This window comes from Oenanthe melanoleuca, chromosome 2, assembly GCF_029582105.1.
Source record: "Oenanthe melanoleuca isolate GR-GAL-2019-014 chromosome 2, OMel1.0, whole genome shotgun sequence".
Classification (NCBI taxonomy): Eukaryota; Metazoa; Chordata; class Aves; order Passeriformes; family Muscicapidae; genus Oenanthe; species Oenanthe melanoleuca.
In genome coordinates, this window is record NC_079335.1 from 2,813,619 (window position 1) to 2,831,284 (window position 17,666).

Genomic DNA, 17,666 nt, shown 5'->3' on the forward strand with positions numbered 1-17,666 from the left:
TTCTGGCCAAAGCCAGAATTGCTGGGTGTTCTCTGCTAGGAACAGATGGTCAGTGAAAGTTCCATTTTTCAGGTGTAACAGACTGTGTCTGTAAAACCTATGGAGTTCTTTAACAGCAATAACAGTTTTCTTAAACTGCATCTGTTTTTCCCACCTGGAATATCGTTAACTGTAATTTGTATCATGGCTGGAATAGTTGCTCCAGCTTAGTAGGAGGAAATAAGTATTTTCTTGGGTATTTTTGGTTTAGTGTATTTTTCCTTGTTAGAATGTTACTATAGACTTAGTAAAGTGGATTTTATATATTGATTGATTGATTGATTATCTTGCAAGAAGAAGATTTTGAAGACATTTGAAACAAGTCCTTAAAAAGGTTTTTTAAAATTTTTAAAATATTTTCCATTTCTCTACTTCCATTTTTCCACAGCCCTTGGAGCACTGGCTTGTTCCAGCCCCGATTCATACTCAGAGCTAAAGAGATTTGTAACATTCAGTAAATAATATGCATAAACTGTGCCTATTAACGTTCTGAGTAATTACCAACAGCAGAGTAAATGGGAGGTTAATGAGATTAACGGGGCAGAGGAACCAAAGCTCTGAGTGCCCCTCCTGGTGGCCCCCGAGCCCAGGGTGGCCCCGTTTCTGTTGACAAGCCCAGCATGGCTGGAGCTGCAGCAGTGATTTTGCTGCTGTTCCCCATACAGAGCCTAATGAGTTCCCACTGCTGGCATTTTGCTTTAAGTGCTGGATAATATTATTAAATCCCACTCCTTGCGAGGGTTGTTTTTAGTAGTTGTTATTTATGGTTTTTTCCCCTATTAGTTTCTGGTTCTGGGGTTCAGTGATAAGGTGCCTGATCAACCCTGGTCCTGTGACAACTTCTCCCAGACATCTGGTACCCTCCTGGATGCCTCCTCAAGGCCACCAGAGGAATTGGCCAAAATCTTTTCTTGTTACTTGTCAGAATATTGTATTTGGAAGCACTTTGAGATTAACCCTTATTTTCTTATCCTAAGCTCCATCCTGGCTTGATTTCATTTGTTCTTTGCCTTTTTCCCTCCAAGAGCTCTTCATTGCATGCTCTCCATTAAGTCTTGCAGGGACAGAAAGTCCAATTTCCAAGCAAAACATGATTGTTTTTCCACTCTAGTATCTCTCAAGCCCTCTCTCTTTTCCAGGTTAGTGGGTTTTCTGCTTTCTGCCCATCATCCTCCAGCATCCTCTGGCAGTCTTCAATGTTTTATCAATGTCACTGCCTCAGAATTGTTTATTTGAATTTTCTCCACCCAAAACTGCATCTGCGTGGTTCCCTCAAAGCTCTGGGCACCAACTCCCCTTGCTGGTCACGTCACAAACTGCAACCTACTTTTTTTTCTGTTTTAAATGAAAATGCCTTACCCAGAAACCTATTTCATTTACTCAAGATAAATGTTGTACTTATGACTCTGGTTTTTCTTGTTCCAGCAGTTCTGATTAAACCATGAACCTTCCATGTAAACAATTCAGGTAGAATATGGGCACTGCACATTGCCTAAATGAATTATTCACCTCTTAGCTTTTGTTTTCATTTCTTGGGTGTTTGGCTCTCTTTTTCATGTTGGTTTGTTTTTAAATTTTATTTTATTATTGCAAGTTATTTTCCTCCTGTTTCAATTGTGTAGAGCAGTGATTTCTCTCTCAGTTTTTTTGTATTTTATTGTAAGGTTGACTGGTTAAGGGATCAGGAACACAAGTAGTGTTCTCTTCTACCCTTCCAGTTGCAGGGAATGATGAGGAAGATCCAATAAATCAATACCTGGCCCCGAGCCTGGTGTCACCAGCAGATTTTTGGGTTTTCTTATAATGGGATGCTGTGCCAGTGAGGCCCTTTGTTGTGCTGTCTTAGTGGAGGTGGGGGATGGAGATCCCTGCAGCAGCAAAAGCACCAGTTATTGATGTGTTCAAAGCCATGGAAGTGCCTGAGAGTGGCCATGTAGGAATTAGGGCTCCTTCCCTAAAAAGAGGTGCTGGGAACAATAGCCCAGCTGAAGTGCATCTGCACCAGTGCCCACAGCATGGGAAATAACCAGGCAGAGCTGGAAGCCCCTGTGCAGCTGGAAAAATATGGCACAGTTGCCATGAGGGAAACATGGGGGGATGACTCCCACAGCTGGAGGGACAGGGAGCAGAACCAAGCCCCCATAATCCGAGGGGAAATGGGCAGTGACCTGCTGTGCCACTTAGGGCCACCACATTCTCTGGGGCCAGGTAGGGTCATAGAATCATGGAATAGCTTGGTCTGGAAGGAATCTTAAAGATCTCCAGTTCAAACCCCCCTCCCAGGGCAGGGACACCTTCCACCATCCCAGGTTGCTCCAAGCTCCATCCAACCTGGCCTTGGACCCTTCCAGGGATGGGGCAGCCACAGCTTCTCTGGGCAATCTCTGCCAATGTTTCTGCACCCTCATTGTGAAAAATTTCTTCCTTAGAACCTGTGATGATGGGGTTTTGATGGGAAGAGTTCCTCCCTTGCCCTGCACAGACATGATAAAGAACATTCTGAGGGAGAAGAAAGTAGGTCTTGAGGTTTTTTGGTGGGGTGCTCTCTCTGCCTTTTCCCCCACTCCCCATTCTGGTTGGTAGCTGGGGGAGCAGTTGATCTGAGTGTTGTCTTTCCATGCTGAGGCTGTGGCTGTGACTCCCATTGCTGCTCAGCCTGTGGGGAAGTCGTGCTGGTGCTACCAGATGTTGAAATGCAGCTGGACAGAGAGGTTGCTGAGCTCCAGGACAGCAAGACCTCTGCAAGGCAAGGAATGTGTTAAATCACAACATATTAAACGCTCATAGTTTCATTTGGATATTTTTTCAAATAGAAAAGCAATGCAAACAGCAAATGTGTGTGTGAGTGCAAGGGAGGGACTCTCACATTTTTCTGTGTGAGGGCAGGGGAATCGACTCAGCTTGCTGCAGCTTGTCGCTAATATTTGTGTCTGAGAGCTTAAAATTTCACAAGAGATATTAAGACTTGAGAAATGTGTTTTGTTGCCTTGTAAGTGTATGATTAAACCTTCATCATTTTCTTCTTTTTCACTGTGGGAATCTTTAAGTCGTTAGGCTTGTTTTCTTCAGGCACCATACTGAAAGCAGAGTGGTGTCGTTATTTATTTATTTGTTGGAACGTGCTCCTCTCTGCCTGTTTTATGCAAAAGCACTTTAATTGATCTTGCAGACAGTCGAGGAGAGGACAAAGAAGAAAATATTTAATGCAGCGTATAATTCTTTCTGGTTTTGCCTCAAAATAAAAAGCCACTTTGCAAGGATTTATGTATCTAAACACGTTTTATGTAGACGGAGCAGCTACATTTTATCTGCCTACTGCAGGAGGCTGATGCAAAGAAATGCCTTGATCAATGGTATGAACTGGTTCAGGGTAACTTCCAAACTGTTCCAGTGGTGAGCACGTTGCCAGTTTCTTGCCACCTTAATTACAATGGTTGTATCTTTCTATATTTGTAATTGTTTGACTATTTTAATTTAATCTTCTTGAATGTTAAAAATTAAAATGATGCAGATCCATTCCTTGCTGTGCTGCACTGAAGCACAGAAACATCCCATTCAAGCAGGAATCTTTCCTATGCATTTTGCAGCTCCAGGATGCTTTGGATGAGGTGAGAGGAGTGTGGCTTGTCTTTAATTCTCCTACTGCATCCAGAGCTTAGTCAAGCCTGGCACTTGAACACAGATTTCCTGAACTGCAAAACCTCACTTCAGTGCCAACCCCTCCCTTCTGTCTATTTAAGGTGAAACAACTGCAGGGATTTGGTGCTGTTGTTTGCTTCATTTCAAGGTTTGAGGTCTGAACATCTTCAGTGCTGGTGGAGTCAGGAATATTTATGGGCTGGAGTCACCTTGCTTTGGCTCTGTCATAGTCAAAGGTCAAATTAGTGTGTGTCAGGTCCTGTTCTGTGTTTGTGATTTGCTGTGGCTGAGATGTGAAATGCACACATGAGTTAGTGCAGACTTCCATGGTTTGTTTCTTCAATACTCAATACTTAATAATCAATAAAGATATCTGGACATGGCCTGCAAGAGTCAGCTGAGAGACTGCCTGGAAGCTCTCCCTAAAATAGTGAGCTTTGGGAAGCCCTCTGTAGCCTGGGAAGATTGAAGTGTGGGCCATGGGGTTGTTGTCACCTTCATGTGCTGGAGATTTTGTCAATTTAATTGAGTTAAAATACTTGGAAGAGATTGATCTTTTTAGAAGTTGTGTCAATGTCCTGATGTCTCGAGTAAGTGAAAATCCCTTATTGAAATAGCTTTTTGATAGTTTGGAGGTTTTCAGCTGCATTCATTTGAAATATGCCTTGTGCCATGACTTAAGAGTGCATTTTCAATGTATTTTTGGGTTTCTTTTATTTAATATTGTGCTTGAGAAAGAAGCACCCTGTCAGCCACCCTCCCCCCAAAAAGAAGGATGAGTAAAAGTGGGAAATAAGCAAGAGGAGCTTGTCATTAAACCTAAATCCACTTACAAACATCTAGTAAAAAGGCATCTTTAGAGGCTCATTCTGTACTTTTATTGCAAGGATGGTGTTATACTGCTGTATATATCAGAGAACTGGGTAACAGCATGTCCTCTGTCCTCAACAACTGCTTAGAGCTGTAGCTTTTTGTGTTCAAGCAGATGAATATTTTAGCTTGATGTCTCCAAGGGTAAAATGAAGGAGTAGCTGCTCTGAGGGATTAATACAGAGTGAATTAGATGTTTGTAAAAGGCATTAAAAGCTGCAGTGGCTGCATTGAATCCTGGCATTGGAAATGGGAGGTGAGATGCTGTGGTGCATCCCCCTGCTGCAGAGGGACATTGCAGGATGAAGACAGCTGGTTGTTTGTTTAGTGGGTCCTCAGATGACATGGAAAAAGGGGGAAAAACTTACTCCCCACTCCCTCTCCTCTTTCCCAGCATCAGCCATAAAAATAGTTGTAAGAAATGTAGAAATGTTGGGGATGTTGTTTCTCTTACCCCTCACAGTTTCAGCACAAGTGCTTGTGGGTACCACAAGGATGATATTTCTTGACCCCAGAAGGTGCATCCTGAAGTTTTCTCCCTGTCTACCAGTTACAAGGCAGGAATAACATAGCCCAGTGGGCAAGGCATAGCTCACAACAGAGGGTGGTGGTGCCCTCTGAATGTCCTGCTCCTACAGCATCACCAGGCTGGGAGCCAGGCACCATCTGACACAGGTGGACACTAACTGGGGGTACTGAGACCTCTTTTCCCACTGCCAGGGTTATTCTGGAGCCACAGCAATGCTTGGAGCAGCCCAGCCCTTGTTCTGCTGGTTGGGCTTGGGCTGTTTATTTTGCCAAATTCTCAGAAATCACTCTCAACTCAGCTTTTTTAAAAAAATGTGCTTTCATCATTTGTGATCTGAAAGGCTCTCCTGCAATGGAGGAGGTTTGGGCTGTTATTTTTAACTGAATGTTTCATTGATCTGATTTACAGCACTAGCTGCTGGTCTCTGTCTTAGCAAGAGAATGAAGGAGCAGTTGTGATGTGGGGCAGGGAGGGAGTGCTGTGGGGAGATCTTGAGTTCCCTCCCTTGTCAGAGCTAATTCATCACAGACCTGCAGCCTAAAGATGATTTTTTTTTGCATAAATTTAAGCCACTAAAAGTCAGGGCTCCACTTTCTTGTAAGTGGATTCATGGATTTCAGCCCTGTCCAACAATTTGGCCTTGGTGTGTTGAGCCAACACTAGAGCCTGATGCATCCCAAACAAAACCCTACCAAAAATAATTTTAAAAATGCTTACATTTTGGACAGACAAGATGCAGTTTCAACTCTTATAGAGCAGCTTGTGCTTTTTCTTGGGTTAAATTAATCTTGCTGCATTCCCAGCTGAAGAGCCTGGTGAGTTTCAGCTACTGGGGCATGGTGGGACCTTGGCTGATGTGGTAGGATGGAGGGTGGTTTCTTCTGGCCAGTGTCATTCTCTCCTGGAGAAAAGGAGGCTCAGGGGGGACCTCATAGTCTACAACTACCTGGAAAAAGTTTGTAGTGAGGTGGGTGTCAGTGTCTCCTCCCAGGTGACAAGTGAGAGGATGAGAGGAAATGGCCTAAGGTTGAGCCAGGGGAGGTTTAGATTGGATTTTAGGAAAAGTTTCTTCAGTTCCAGGGTTGTTAAGCATTAGAAAAGATTGAGGAAAGAGGTAGAGTCACCATCCCTGGAAGCATTCAAAAAACATCTGGATATGACACTTGAGGAGGTGTTTTAGTGGTGAACATGGTGTTGGGTTTATGGTTGGGCTCAATGATCTTGGAGCTAATTTTCAACCTTAACAATTCTCTGATTGTCTGTGATGTGGAGAGCAAAGCCCTCACAGAGCTGGGAGCACCTGAAACCTTCAATGACAGGTTTGAGTGTTCAGCTGAGTCCTAACCAAATGTGTAAATAAAGCTGAAAGCCTCAGGAATGGGTTATTTTTCTACTTGATGAGCCAGAAAATTAAATACAAACAGAATATTTGGGGCATGGGTCTGAAAGTGAGAGCAGATGAGCACCATTGAGTTGCTTTCAGAATTTTTTTTTTTTTTTTACTTTTTTTGATAGTTTGAAGTCTCTCACTTCCTTTAAGACTTTTTCCTGTCAGTGTCTTTCTGCCTCTTCTGCTGAAGAAGGTTGGTAGGGTTAATCTCATCAGAGAAAAAAATACAGTTCACTGATTTTCTCCTCTGCCCAACCATCAGTGTATGTATTCACCAAGCAGGTAAGGACTTAATATCTCAGTGTTCTCAAGGAAAACTCGGGCAAATTCACTGATGACCTATTTTTTTGATATCATACAGTCAATAGTTAACAAGTGTCCAGGTCTAGATCACCCATGTGGGCTGTTTGCTGCCTCTCTGGATGCTTTGGAGAGAAAATTGAGGCATGGATGGGACCTGAAGCTGAGGAGGGGGAGTGACCATAGACACAGGGAGGGTGTGGAGAGGTTGTGACAGAAGCATCATGGGGATATGGAGTAGGAGAACAGGGGTTGTCATGGCAGGAGCTTTTTGTAGATGGGGATTCACCATTGATGTCTGCAGTTCTCAGTGCTGTGCAGAACAGAGGTGTGTGGGTTTATCATTGCTAAGCCTTGTGTTGATTAAAAAAAAGAGTAGAAGGAATGTCCTTTTTTTCAAGATGTTCTGAAAGTTGGATATTTAGGACATTGTCCTTCATCTTTCTGATGCAAAATAACTGAATTACTTAACATTACATATATTTGGTGTATCTCCTCTCCTCCCTGGAGTGGAACTGATGAGAATGTCAAGGAACTCAGTTATGTAAAGTTGCACTTCTGTGAGGTCAGGGTGGCTGCCTTTATTTTAGAGCTCCTCAGGTGTCCAAATTTAAAAAGGAAAGTGGGTGAAATTCAGCCTGTATTGCTAGGTTGAGCTTCTTCATATGTTCACAGAATCTTTAGGGTTGGAAGGGACCTCTGGAGTTCATCCAATCCAACCCCCTGCCAAGGCCAGGTGACACAGGAACACATCCAGGTGGGTTTGGAATGTCTCCAGAGAGGGAGAATCCACACCCTCCCTGGGCTGCTGCTCCAGGGCTCTGCCACCCTGCATGGAAAGAAATTCTTCCTCAGGTTGAGGTGGAACTTGTGTTTCAGTTTATGGCCATTGACCTCATGTTGCTGAGCACCATGAGAAGAGCCTGGCACCACCCTCTTGACTCCTGTCTTGAGATATCTGTGTGGGTTGATGAGATCCCCTCTCAGTCTTCTCCTCTCCAGACTAACCAGGCCTGGCTCCCACAGTCTCTCCTCACAGACCTTTCTCCCACTGGACTTTGAACCATGGAGAATCCACTGTGTGGAGAAGCCAGTGTGTGTCAGTTGTCTGCTGATGGCAGAGAATCACAGAATCATGGGATGGTTTAGGTTCCATTCCATTACAACCACAGCCATGGATGGGAAGCCTTCCACTAGACCAGGATACAGGCAGTGCAGACTTCCAAAAAAACAGCTTAGAGAGTCTTCCCTTCACTTGAGTAACTATGTTTTCATCAGATGATGGTGTTCAGGAGGGAAGAAGTGAACTCTTTACATTGCTTATCTCCTGTATCTCAGTGCTTATCTCCTGCAGTGTTTACAGAAAGGCTGAGAGCTGAAGTGTGGCCAGCTCAGGGCAGCAATCCTGTGCACTCAGTGCAGGGAGATCCTGGCTGCCCAGACTTGCACCAGCAGGAATCTGGGAGGCAGGAGGCTCCTGCCACACTGGGTGCTGCTGCTGATGGCACTGATGCACATTTTGTGTGCTCCATCCTGAGCACTGGAGATGAGCTCACTCCTCTGCCTGGACACCCAGACTTCCTCTCTGGTTGCTCTTTTCTCTGAATGGCCAAATAAGCTCATTTTTTCCTCTTGAAATGTTGTTTGTAAACTTTTCCCTTATCTTCTGCTGCCTTCAATTTACTAATGACCTTTCCTGCAGCCTGAATGCAGTGTTCCTGGGACTGTGAGCAATGTAAACTGTCTTAAATTATAGCCCTTGTCCTCCATCCATCTCAGTTTGGTTTTGCAGGGAGATCATGTGTTATCACTTGGAGTTTGCTTTCAGAATTGAGGATGGTGATAAATAAATGCTGTTGTAGCAATGGGAGAACGTGGACTGCTTTAACCAGCTCAATATGTGGAAAAGAAAGAAGAAGGGATTTTTAATTTTACTTTTTTGTTCACTTTTGACTTGTACTGAGCCCTCTATCTTCTTCAGCCTAGGTTTTCTAGGGTTATAGGCAAAGATGCTCCTGTCAGCTGATTCTCCTGCCTCACATCTGGAAATGCCAATTAGGGTCACTGCAACAAAGGCAGCTGCACTAATGCAGACTCTGCTATGTGTGCCTTCCTTTGCATGCTTCCTCTGCACCTGGAATTGTTTCCCTCTCCATGAAATGGCTTTTGATTGGACACCTACAGGTGTGTTGCTGTATTTTTCTTGGTGATCTCTGTCACTCCCCTAATTTTTACACGGCAGTTCAGCGGAAGGGCTGTTGAGATCCAGCTGTGTTGGCATTCATCAGCTTTGCTCTGACTTGACTGCAAACAAGACCCTGTGTTTTGTTCCCAGTCAAGATGGTGAGAAATCCTTAAAATAGAAAAGGAAATATATGCAATGAATGATATAGATCTAATTTTTGGATTAAAGTGACAAAAATCAGGGCACTTTAACTGAAGGACACTTTTCTGTTAATTATGGTCCCAATTTCTTCAGAAATGGGGGACTAATGTGGGCAGATCCTTTTGCTGGATCTCAACACATTTATATTGGAAACAAGCTGTGGCATTAGCTGGTTGGGCACAGGATACTTGGGAAGCAAGAACAGAGTCTTCAGGCCTCTGGTTGTGGAACACCTGCTTCTCACAGGGGGTTTTTGGGATGCAGTACATGGATATTCTGGTGCTTGTCAGATTATGTATATAAAATTTATGGAATCATTGAATAGTTTGGGTTGGAATGGACCTTAAAAATCATCTCATTCTGACCCCCTGCCATGGGCAGGGACACCTTCCACTGTCCCAGGTTTCTTCAAGCCCTGTCCAGCCTGGCCTTGAACACTCCCAGGGTTGGGGCAGCCACAGCTTCTCTGGGCAGCTGTGCCAGGGCCTCACCACCCTCACAGTGAAGAATTTTTCCTTCCTATTATCTAATCTAAACCTGCTTTATTTAAGTGTGAAGCTATTCCTCTTTGTCCTATCACTACATGTCCCTCTCCAGCTCTCTTGTAAATCCCCTTCATGTATTGAAAAACCACAATTTAGGTCACCCTGAAGCATTTGCTTCTCCAGGCTGAACAATCCAGATTCTCTCAGCATAGGAAAGGTGTTCCCTCCCTCTTCATGGCCCAGTTCAGAATTATAGAATCATTTTGGTGGGAAAAGACCTTTAAGATCATCAAGTCCAACCCTTAACATTGCACTGCCAAATGAAAGTGATGGAGAACTGGAGCATTAGTGGTTGACTCCATTACTTTTGGTTACACCACCAAGACTGGCCTTGCTGTTGGTGGGGACACCAGCCAGGATGTCACAAAAGAAATGGCTGAGAAGGAACATCTCCATCTGCTGAAGAGCAAGTAGAAGGCACCTCATTTCCCACAGACTCCTGACACTTCATCTGCCACTTGCTGTGTCTGCTTGCCCCCTCCACCACAGGAGAAACCATAAACCTGGTTGGTTTCCCATTTGTTTTCTCATAGATAAGCCACTCACTGGGTAATTGCTGCAAGTGTTGTGCTTTGTTCTACTTCTCCACACTGGTGTTTAATTATTTTTATTTCCTTGATTTTTAGAATATCAGAGTAATTTGGGTTGGAAGAGGCCTTAAAGACCATTTTGTTCCAATCCCCTGCCATGGGAAGGGACACCTTCCACTATCCCAGGTTGTTCCAAGCCCCATCCAGCTTGGCCCTGGACACTTCCAGGTATGGGGCAGCCACAGCTTCTCTGGCAATCTGTGCCAGGGCCTCACCACCCTCACAAGGATGAATTTCTTTCTAATAACTAATCTAAACCCACTCTCCTTCACTTCATGCCCTTGTGAAAAGTCCCTCTCCACCCTTCCTGTAGGCACCTTTTAGCTACTGGGAGGGGCTCTAAAGTCTCCTGGTGCCTTTTCTTCTCCAGACTGATCAGCCCCAACTGACTCAGCCTGTCTTCATAGGAGAAGTATTCCTACCCTTAATATTTCCCTTGGTTTTCAGGCTGATAGTTATGGTTTAGGATTTTATTTTCTCTTTTTTTCTCTGGTTTGTTTAAGCTGTCCAACAGCTTCAAGTTATAGGAGCAGCTGAAAAGGGAATGGGACCAGGAAAAGGGAAGTTCAACACAGACTACAGATTATTCTTGGATCACTGTCATTCTTTGTGTTGATCATCACCATGTTGCTGAGAGAGGCTGAAAAGTGGCATCTGTCACTCCACAGCCATGGGGCCATTTTGTTTAAACATATAAAAAGATTGTAGGATGAGTGTCTGGAGGCAATGCCATGAGAACAAGTAGTAAAGACTTCTCTCTCAGCTCAAGGAGATCTCTTTCCTGGAGGGGAATGTCAAGAAATGCATCTCCTGTGACTCCTGCATCCCTTGTGACACAGCATCTCTCTTGACTTTTGGTAGCCTATTTGTGGAAGTATTCAGAGAACATATTCTCCTACATATTCTCCCATCTGTCTTTTTCCCAAACTCACTGGCCTTGGTGAATGCTTAAGAATAGATGTGCTTTCTGTGTTATGTTGAGAAGGCAGTTAAGAATTTATTTTTTGACCTTTTTGTGTTTAGATGATAATATTTTTAGTGTCTTCTATGATGGTTGCTTCTGAGTTGACTTGGACTCTCTTTTCCCATTTAAATGCAGAGGATAAAACTTGATCAGTGTCTTAATCCAAAAGATATTTTGGATTATTCAGCCACCTGGGCCAGGCTGTGCAAGAACCCTTTTACAGCTCTTAATTGTTGTTTTACATTGTTCATAAAACTCTTTTTTGGGAATGGATGAACTGTGCTTGTAGCATTTACCAGTTCTCAAGAATGTGCAGTTGCTTGGCTGTACAGACCCTGAATAAACATGCAAAAAAATGGAGCCCAAAATATCATCCTACCACAAAAAAAGTGTGAAATGGGAAGGAAGAAATTGTTTCTCCATGTCAACTTTTAATTTTTTTTTTTAAATTGGCTTCCCCACCAGATCAGTGGCTTTCTCTTCTGTTTGGCACTTACCTCATCCTAAGCTTGCAGGCAGATGACTCTGGATGGTCTTTTCTTTTCTAAAGAAAAGGGATAATGCAGACAAGAGCATCTCAAATGATCTTAAAATTGTGAGAGATGGGAAAAGCTTTCTATAAAATGACATCTGTTGGGGATGTGATGTATCTCTTGAATTCAGTATAATTAGACCCCACTCAGCTGTGTAACTTTTGACATGGATTGGCATCTGCTTCTCTGAAGACTTAATGGTGCCTTTAATTATAAGCAGTCTAGGAATTGCCTAGAGAGCCACAGGCTTCATTTAGTTCAAGAATCTCTCTTTTGGATGGTGATCAGTAATAATGTGCTCAGAAGAAGAGCAAGCAATGTCCTGCTATGGAAATGTGGTGATGAATCCTCCCTGGGTTTCTCCTGATGGCAAATCATTAAGGTTTGGCTTCAGCATTTCATGTTGCAACTTAGTTGTGACAACTTTGGCTGGTCTTGTTGTGTGCTTCCCTTTGGATCCTGGAGTCCTTGGCCTCTAAAACCTGTGCTGTATGTTAATTATTCAAAAAATTCACTTATCTCTTGAGAATTTCCTGATTTTTTTTTTTTTTTTTTTTTCTTTTTTTTTCTTGAGGGAGATTTCCTGGGATTTTTTTTCTAGTATGTGGTAGGAAGCTGAGAGATTATTCTCTAAACTGTTCCTTGTTGAGGCTTTTTCTGCTGTATCTGGTGCCAGTTTCCAAATCAAACTCACTCCTCCAGTGTGTCTTTTTCTTCTCCCCAGTCTCCATGGGGCAAGAAGCGTTTCAGGTCTTCATCTCCGAACATTCTCTGAGCTGCTTCTCTGTTAAAAAGATGAAGAATCAAATGACGCTGCACCACCAATTTTACCTTATAATTTTCATAGAATTCTGCAGTGGTTTGGGTTGGAAGGGACTCAAGGATCACCTATTTCCAAAGCCCCTGCACCTTCCAGGTTGCTCCAAGCCCCATCCAACCTGGCATTGGACACTTCCAGGGATGGGGCAGCCACAGCTTCTCTGGGCACCCTGTGCCAGAGCCTCACCACCCTCTGAGTGATGAATTTTATATTAATTATAATAACTATAATAATTATATTTTACCTTAAAATAATCTTTACATAATTCTGTCTTCTCTCCCACTGCTCACTGAAAGGATAAGTCTTGGGAAAGTTTCCTTTTGAGGTGCCAGTGGTGACATCCAGTTCCTTTCATTGGCTTCAGTTTCTGTTAGGAGTGTGCCTGCTACAACACTTCCTCTCCATCTTCTTTTCACATTTATTGGGCCTGGTGTACATAATTCCAAGCCATATTGAAGTAAATTTTCTGAATAAGAGAAAAAAAAAATCAACTTGCATGCTCAAGAAGGCAGCAAGTTGGAATTTTGAGGTCCATGAGCTGCTGGAATGGTGTTAAGGTGTCATCCCCCTTCTTTGCCCATCAGTTGATGTCCCCCATGATCACAGAATCCCAGAATGGTTTGGGTTGGAAGGGACTTTAAAGGTCACCCAGATCCAAACCCCTGCTGTGGGCAGGGATACCTTCCACTGTCCCAGGCTGCTTATCCTGGTTTTGTTCATTTGTGGTCAGGCTGAGAAGTGGCAGCAGCAGTCCCAAAGGACTGGAGAAGTTCCTGCAGACTGTGACTCCTTCCATGGTCGGTGGAGCACCTTTGGGGTGGCTCTGGTCTCTCTGCCTTGGTTGTAGATTCACAGACAGCACTTCAGTTACCTGGGTGAACTTGGCTTTCCCTCCCTTCCCTGTTCTCTGACACATTCAGGGAATTCAAATTGAATCCATGTTGGTGTTTGCCACTTTCAGATGTGCTCAGCTCAGCACTCTGGCTGGTGTTCATACCCTGCAAGCCTCTTCTTGCACATCCCAGTCCTTTGAACAATTGGAAAATCTTTGACAAAGTATTTAATTAGCTCTGTTACAGGCTTTCTGGACTTGGCAATATTTGTGATTCTGCTGCTGTTTGCTTCCTCCTTAAGCCATGACTGGAAAAAGACAGCCATGATTCCCAGTCAAAGCTCACTGGACCTGACATCCCTCTGAGCTCATGCATCACCCAGAGAGTTTTGAGCTTTCATCTCTGCTGTTCATGGTGTTTTTTCCACATTAGAGAAACTAAGGTGAAATTTTTCTACCACTGGAAGCCCTAAAATCAAAGCAGAGGCATTAACTGCACTCAAAGTTATAACTTGGAGCAGGTTGCCATCATTTTCCATCCTGTATGTTTAATTCCTTTGCAGAAAGCATCCCCTTGGTACAATAACTCCCACCCAGATCCTGCCTAGGAGGTAAAACACCAAGTGCTAAGGTCATCTTTCCTCTTTGGAACAAATGCTGGGATGGTCACTTGAAGGATCCTCCTTGTTTCTTTGGTACCTTTTACTTTGATCCTGGAGCATTTTTTTTTTTGTTTATGCAGCCTCCTGGCATCTTTGCAAGGAAGGGAGGTATTGAGAGAAAATAATTTACAGGGCTTGGTGGCATGGTGCCATTTTGTTACAGTGTAATCACGCTTGAAATATTCAATAGAACATCGTTCTGGAGTTAATGGGGGAGATTGTTGTTGGATTATATCCCATGTGATTTTTCTTTCTGTGTGTGTAGAGTTTTCTTGCTGCAAATGAGATAAATAAAGGATTATATCTACATTCTTAATAGCTGGTACCAGAAGTGAAGTGCTTCCAATAAAGTATTCCTATATTTTCTTCCCACATAAGACTGGTTTACAAGCTTATGTCCTTCTATTTTTTTTTTTACCCTCTTTAAATAATCTTAAAATCAGGTTAGAAATTGTTTCCCTTTGCCCAAACTCTGGATAAAACATCTCTTCACAAAAATAGCAGAATGACTTTACATTTTATTTGTTATAGGAAGAAAAACAGTGAGCTGGAGGTGAACAGAGGAGTGAAAGAGAAGATAGGAATTGCTTTTTCTCTTTTCTTGTGTTTTGGTGGTTGTTTTCAGATCTGCAGCAGTGACCTGGTGATGCTGTGCAGGTGCTGCAGCTGCTGGAGGGAGGGCTGTAAGAGCATCAGCAGAACATTTCTGGGTGTCAGGAGGCTGCAGGATTCATCTTCCCATCAAAACAGGGCTGAGAGAAATTGAGGCCCTTTAGAGAACATTTTCAGGTGATTTTCAGTATCAGTTTGCAAAAATCAAAATGTCCTTTCATACAGGCAAGGTAAAATAAAGGAGATTCCAAGGAATATCTGTGTTTTTCTCAGAGACTTTCAGCAGATATTGGGATCCCAGAATTGGGATGGTTTGGGTTTGAAGGGACCTCCAAGACCATCCAGTTCCAACCCTTGTAATGGGCAGGATCAGGACCAGGTTACTCAAAGCCCTGCCCAACTTGTTCTCTTTTAAAAACTCGTGATCTTCATGGTTTTTTGGAGATGTGTATAGTCCCCACTGCCCTGTTACTCTTAGATTTAGGATTGGCAGCAGTTCCTTGTTCAATGTGTTGTTTCTTGTCCCATTTTCCAGGGAAGAAAGCATTCTTGACAATCACAGAGGACACTGGAGTAGATAAAAAGTGATTGTATGGTAATTCCTGCACTCCAAAGTTATGAGGAACCTTTGATCAGTCCTCTGCATGATTATCTTAATATCATGAAGGCTGATAATGTAAATGGAGATTTCAAGCTTGACCTGATTCATAAATAGGATAAGTTAAAATGATGAACGTGATTGAGTTATTTGCTGCAGCTGCTTCCAGGGCTGGATTGATTTGAATTTCTGCTGACAAGGCATTGAGACCTCTGGGAAGGACATCCCTGAGTTTATGAGCAGAGTGCTGGGGAAGGAGGAGTTCTGGGGATGCAGAGGGTGGGTGGGTGATGGTGGGCTGGCTGGGCACTGAAGCCTTGGGCTGATAGTGAAGTCTTCTGCAATAATTCAGTCTGGTTTTAGCAACTCAATATAATAATTTTAATTGAATGGTGTGTTCCTGGTACTGCCACTGCAGTCAGTGCATCCTAGTGATGGTTCTTATTTTGCCTGGTGCTGTGGGCTCCTGATTGTTGCTGGTTTGGAGATTGGGCATTTAAACAAATTCTGCCTTATTGATCAGGAGTTCTCTTTGGGTTATTTGTATGTTCTGGGAAAAGCTTGTGATGGCAAAAGATTCTCTGTTCTTTGCTGAGATTTTGTCTCAAATCTGTGAAATCAGTGGGGTGCAGGACCCAAGGTAGCCCCATGCTTTGAAAATATCTCTTCTGCAGCATCTCAGTTACTTATCTGAACATCAGACTCAAATCAGTTTTTCTTCTTTTTTCTTTTGTCTTAAGATTTCACCTGTGTCTGACTTCCATCAGAGTTTAAATTGTGTCTGAAACCTTTGACATCACAGAAATTTCTGGTTGTGGATCTGTCTGTAGGGTTCTTGCCTCCTGGCTCTCGATGAAGGAGCATCCCAGTGGTGTCACTGTAGCACTTGGCACTGAAGACTTCAGGCAAAAAATCATGAGCTCAGCCTGGAGGAGAGAAGGCTCCAGAGAGAGCTCAGAGTCCCTTCCAGAGCCTAAAGGGGCTCCAGGAGAGCTGGAGAGGGACTTGGGACAAGGGATGGAGGGACAGGGCAAGAAGGAATGGCTTTAAACTGCCAGAGGGCAGGGTTAGATGGGATATTGGGAAGGAATTCTTCCCTGTGAGGGTGGGGAGGTCCTGGCACAGGTTGCCCAGAGAAGCTGTGGTTGCTCCATCCCTGGAAATGTCCCAGGCCAGTTTAGACAGGGCTTGGAGCAGCCTGGGATAGTGGAAGGTCCCTGCCCCTGGCAGAGAGTGGAACTGGATGATCTTGATCCTCAGCCCTCTCCATATCCTGGATTTGGGCAGGGAGCTGGCTGTGTGCTCTCTGTGCTCTCACATCTCCAGTCTGGGATGTGTTTGCTCTCTAGATATTCATCCCATCCACATATCTCATCTACAAACTCTCCTTTACCTAACCTGCAAAGATTTAAGACACTCAATGGCTGGAGGCTTTGGCAACACGAATCAAAAGCCTTTTACAAATCAGTGTTTGGTGGTCTTCACCTCAGTGTGGAAAGGTAAAAAGTGACTGTGTGTCCTCCTCCTGCTGCTTCAGGGCTCTGTCCTTGTGTTAAATCCTCCTCCTTACTGTGCTTCCTCTGTAAATCCTGCAGGTTGTAACAGTCTCCCAAATCCTGCAGATTGCTGTAGGAAATATCTTCTGTGTTTACTTGTTTGTTAGTTTTAAGAGAGTTGTTTGTATTTGACCAGCTTTACATAACTCTGTGTGTGAATATACATACATAATACTTCATTCCTTGCAAAATCTCTATATTATATTATATTTTTTTAATTCTAAAAATCTAGGTAAACTTTCTCAACCTGTTGTGATTTCTTATTTTTATGTGAGGCAAGATCTCAGTGCACAGCAGATGACCCCACAGAGGCCCTGCAATAACTGTTCCCATTCCTGCACCTCAATTTACAGCACCTGAGATCATCTGATTGTCTTTAACTTCTCCCACATCCCAGCAAACCTGGTGTTGGCAAATGCAGCAACTCAGCTGATGTGCATTGATTTGAAAAAAAAAAAAAAAAAAATTAGGTTTTCCTGGTGCTTTAGCTTTGGGAAGGAGATTTTAGTGCATCTGCATTTCTACAGGCATCTGAATTACAGCACAGTTTTTTATTTTGATTTTTTTTCTCTCCTTTTTTTTTTTTTTTTTTTTTTTTTTTTTTTTTTTTTTTCCCAGCACTGCTGCTTTTTATGGAACTTTTTAAAAACAAAAATAGTGATTTTTTTTTTTCCTACTCAAAAATCAGTGTCTGATGCTGCAAAGGGTTTTTACAAATGCTGTGCAGTGCTGCTGCTGGGAACAGCCTCCCATAGCAACCTTCAGCTTGAAAGCTAAAATCACATCACCCCATACAGCAGC

General features: G+C 43.3%; 1 protein-coding gene across 9 annotated transcripts in view; it reads left to right on the forward strand.

Annotated features, from left to right (window-relative positions):
• TSNARE1 (t-SNARE domain containing 1) overlaps positions 1-17,666 on the forward strand; it is a 448,668-nt gene that overhangs the window by 15,518 nt on the left and 415,484 nt on the right. The window lies entirely within an intron of this gene.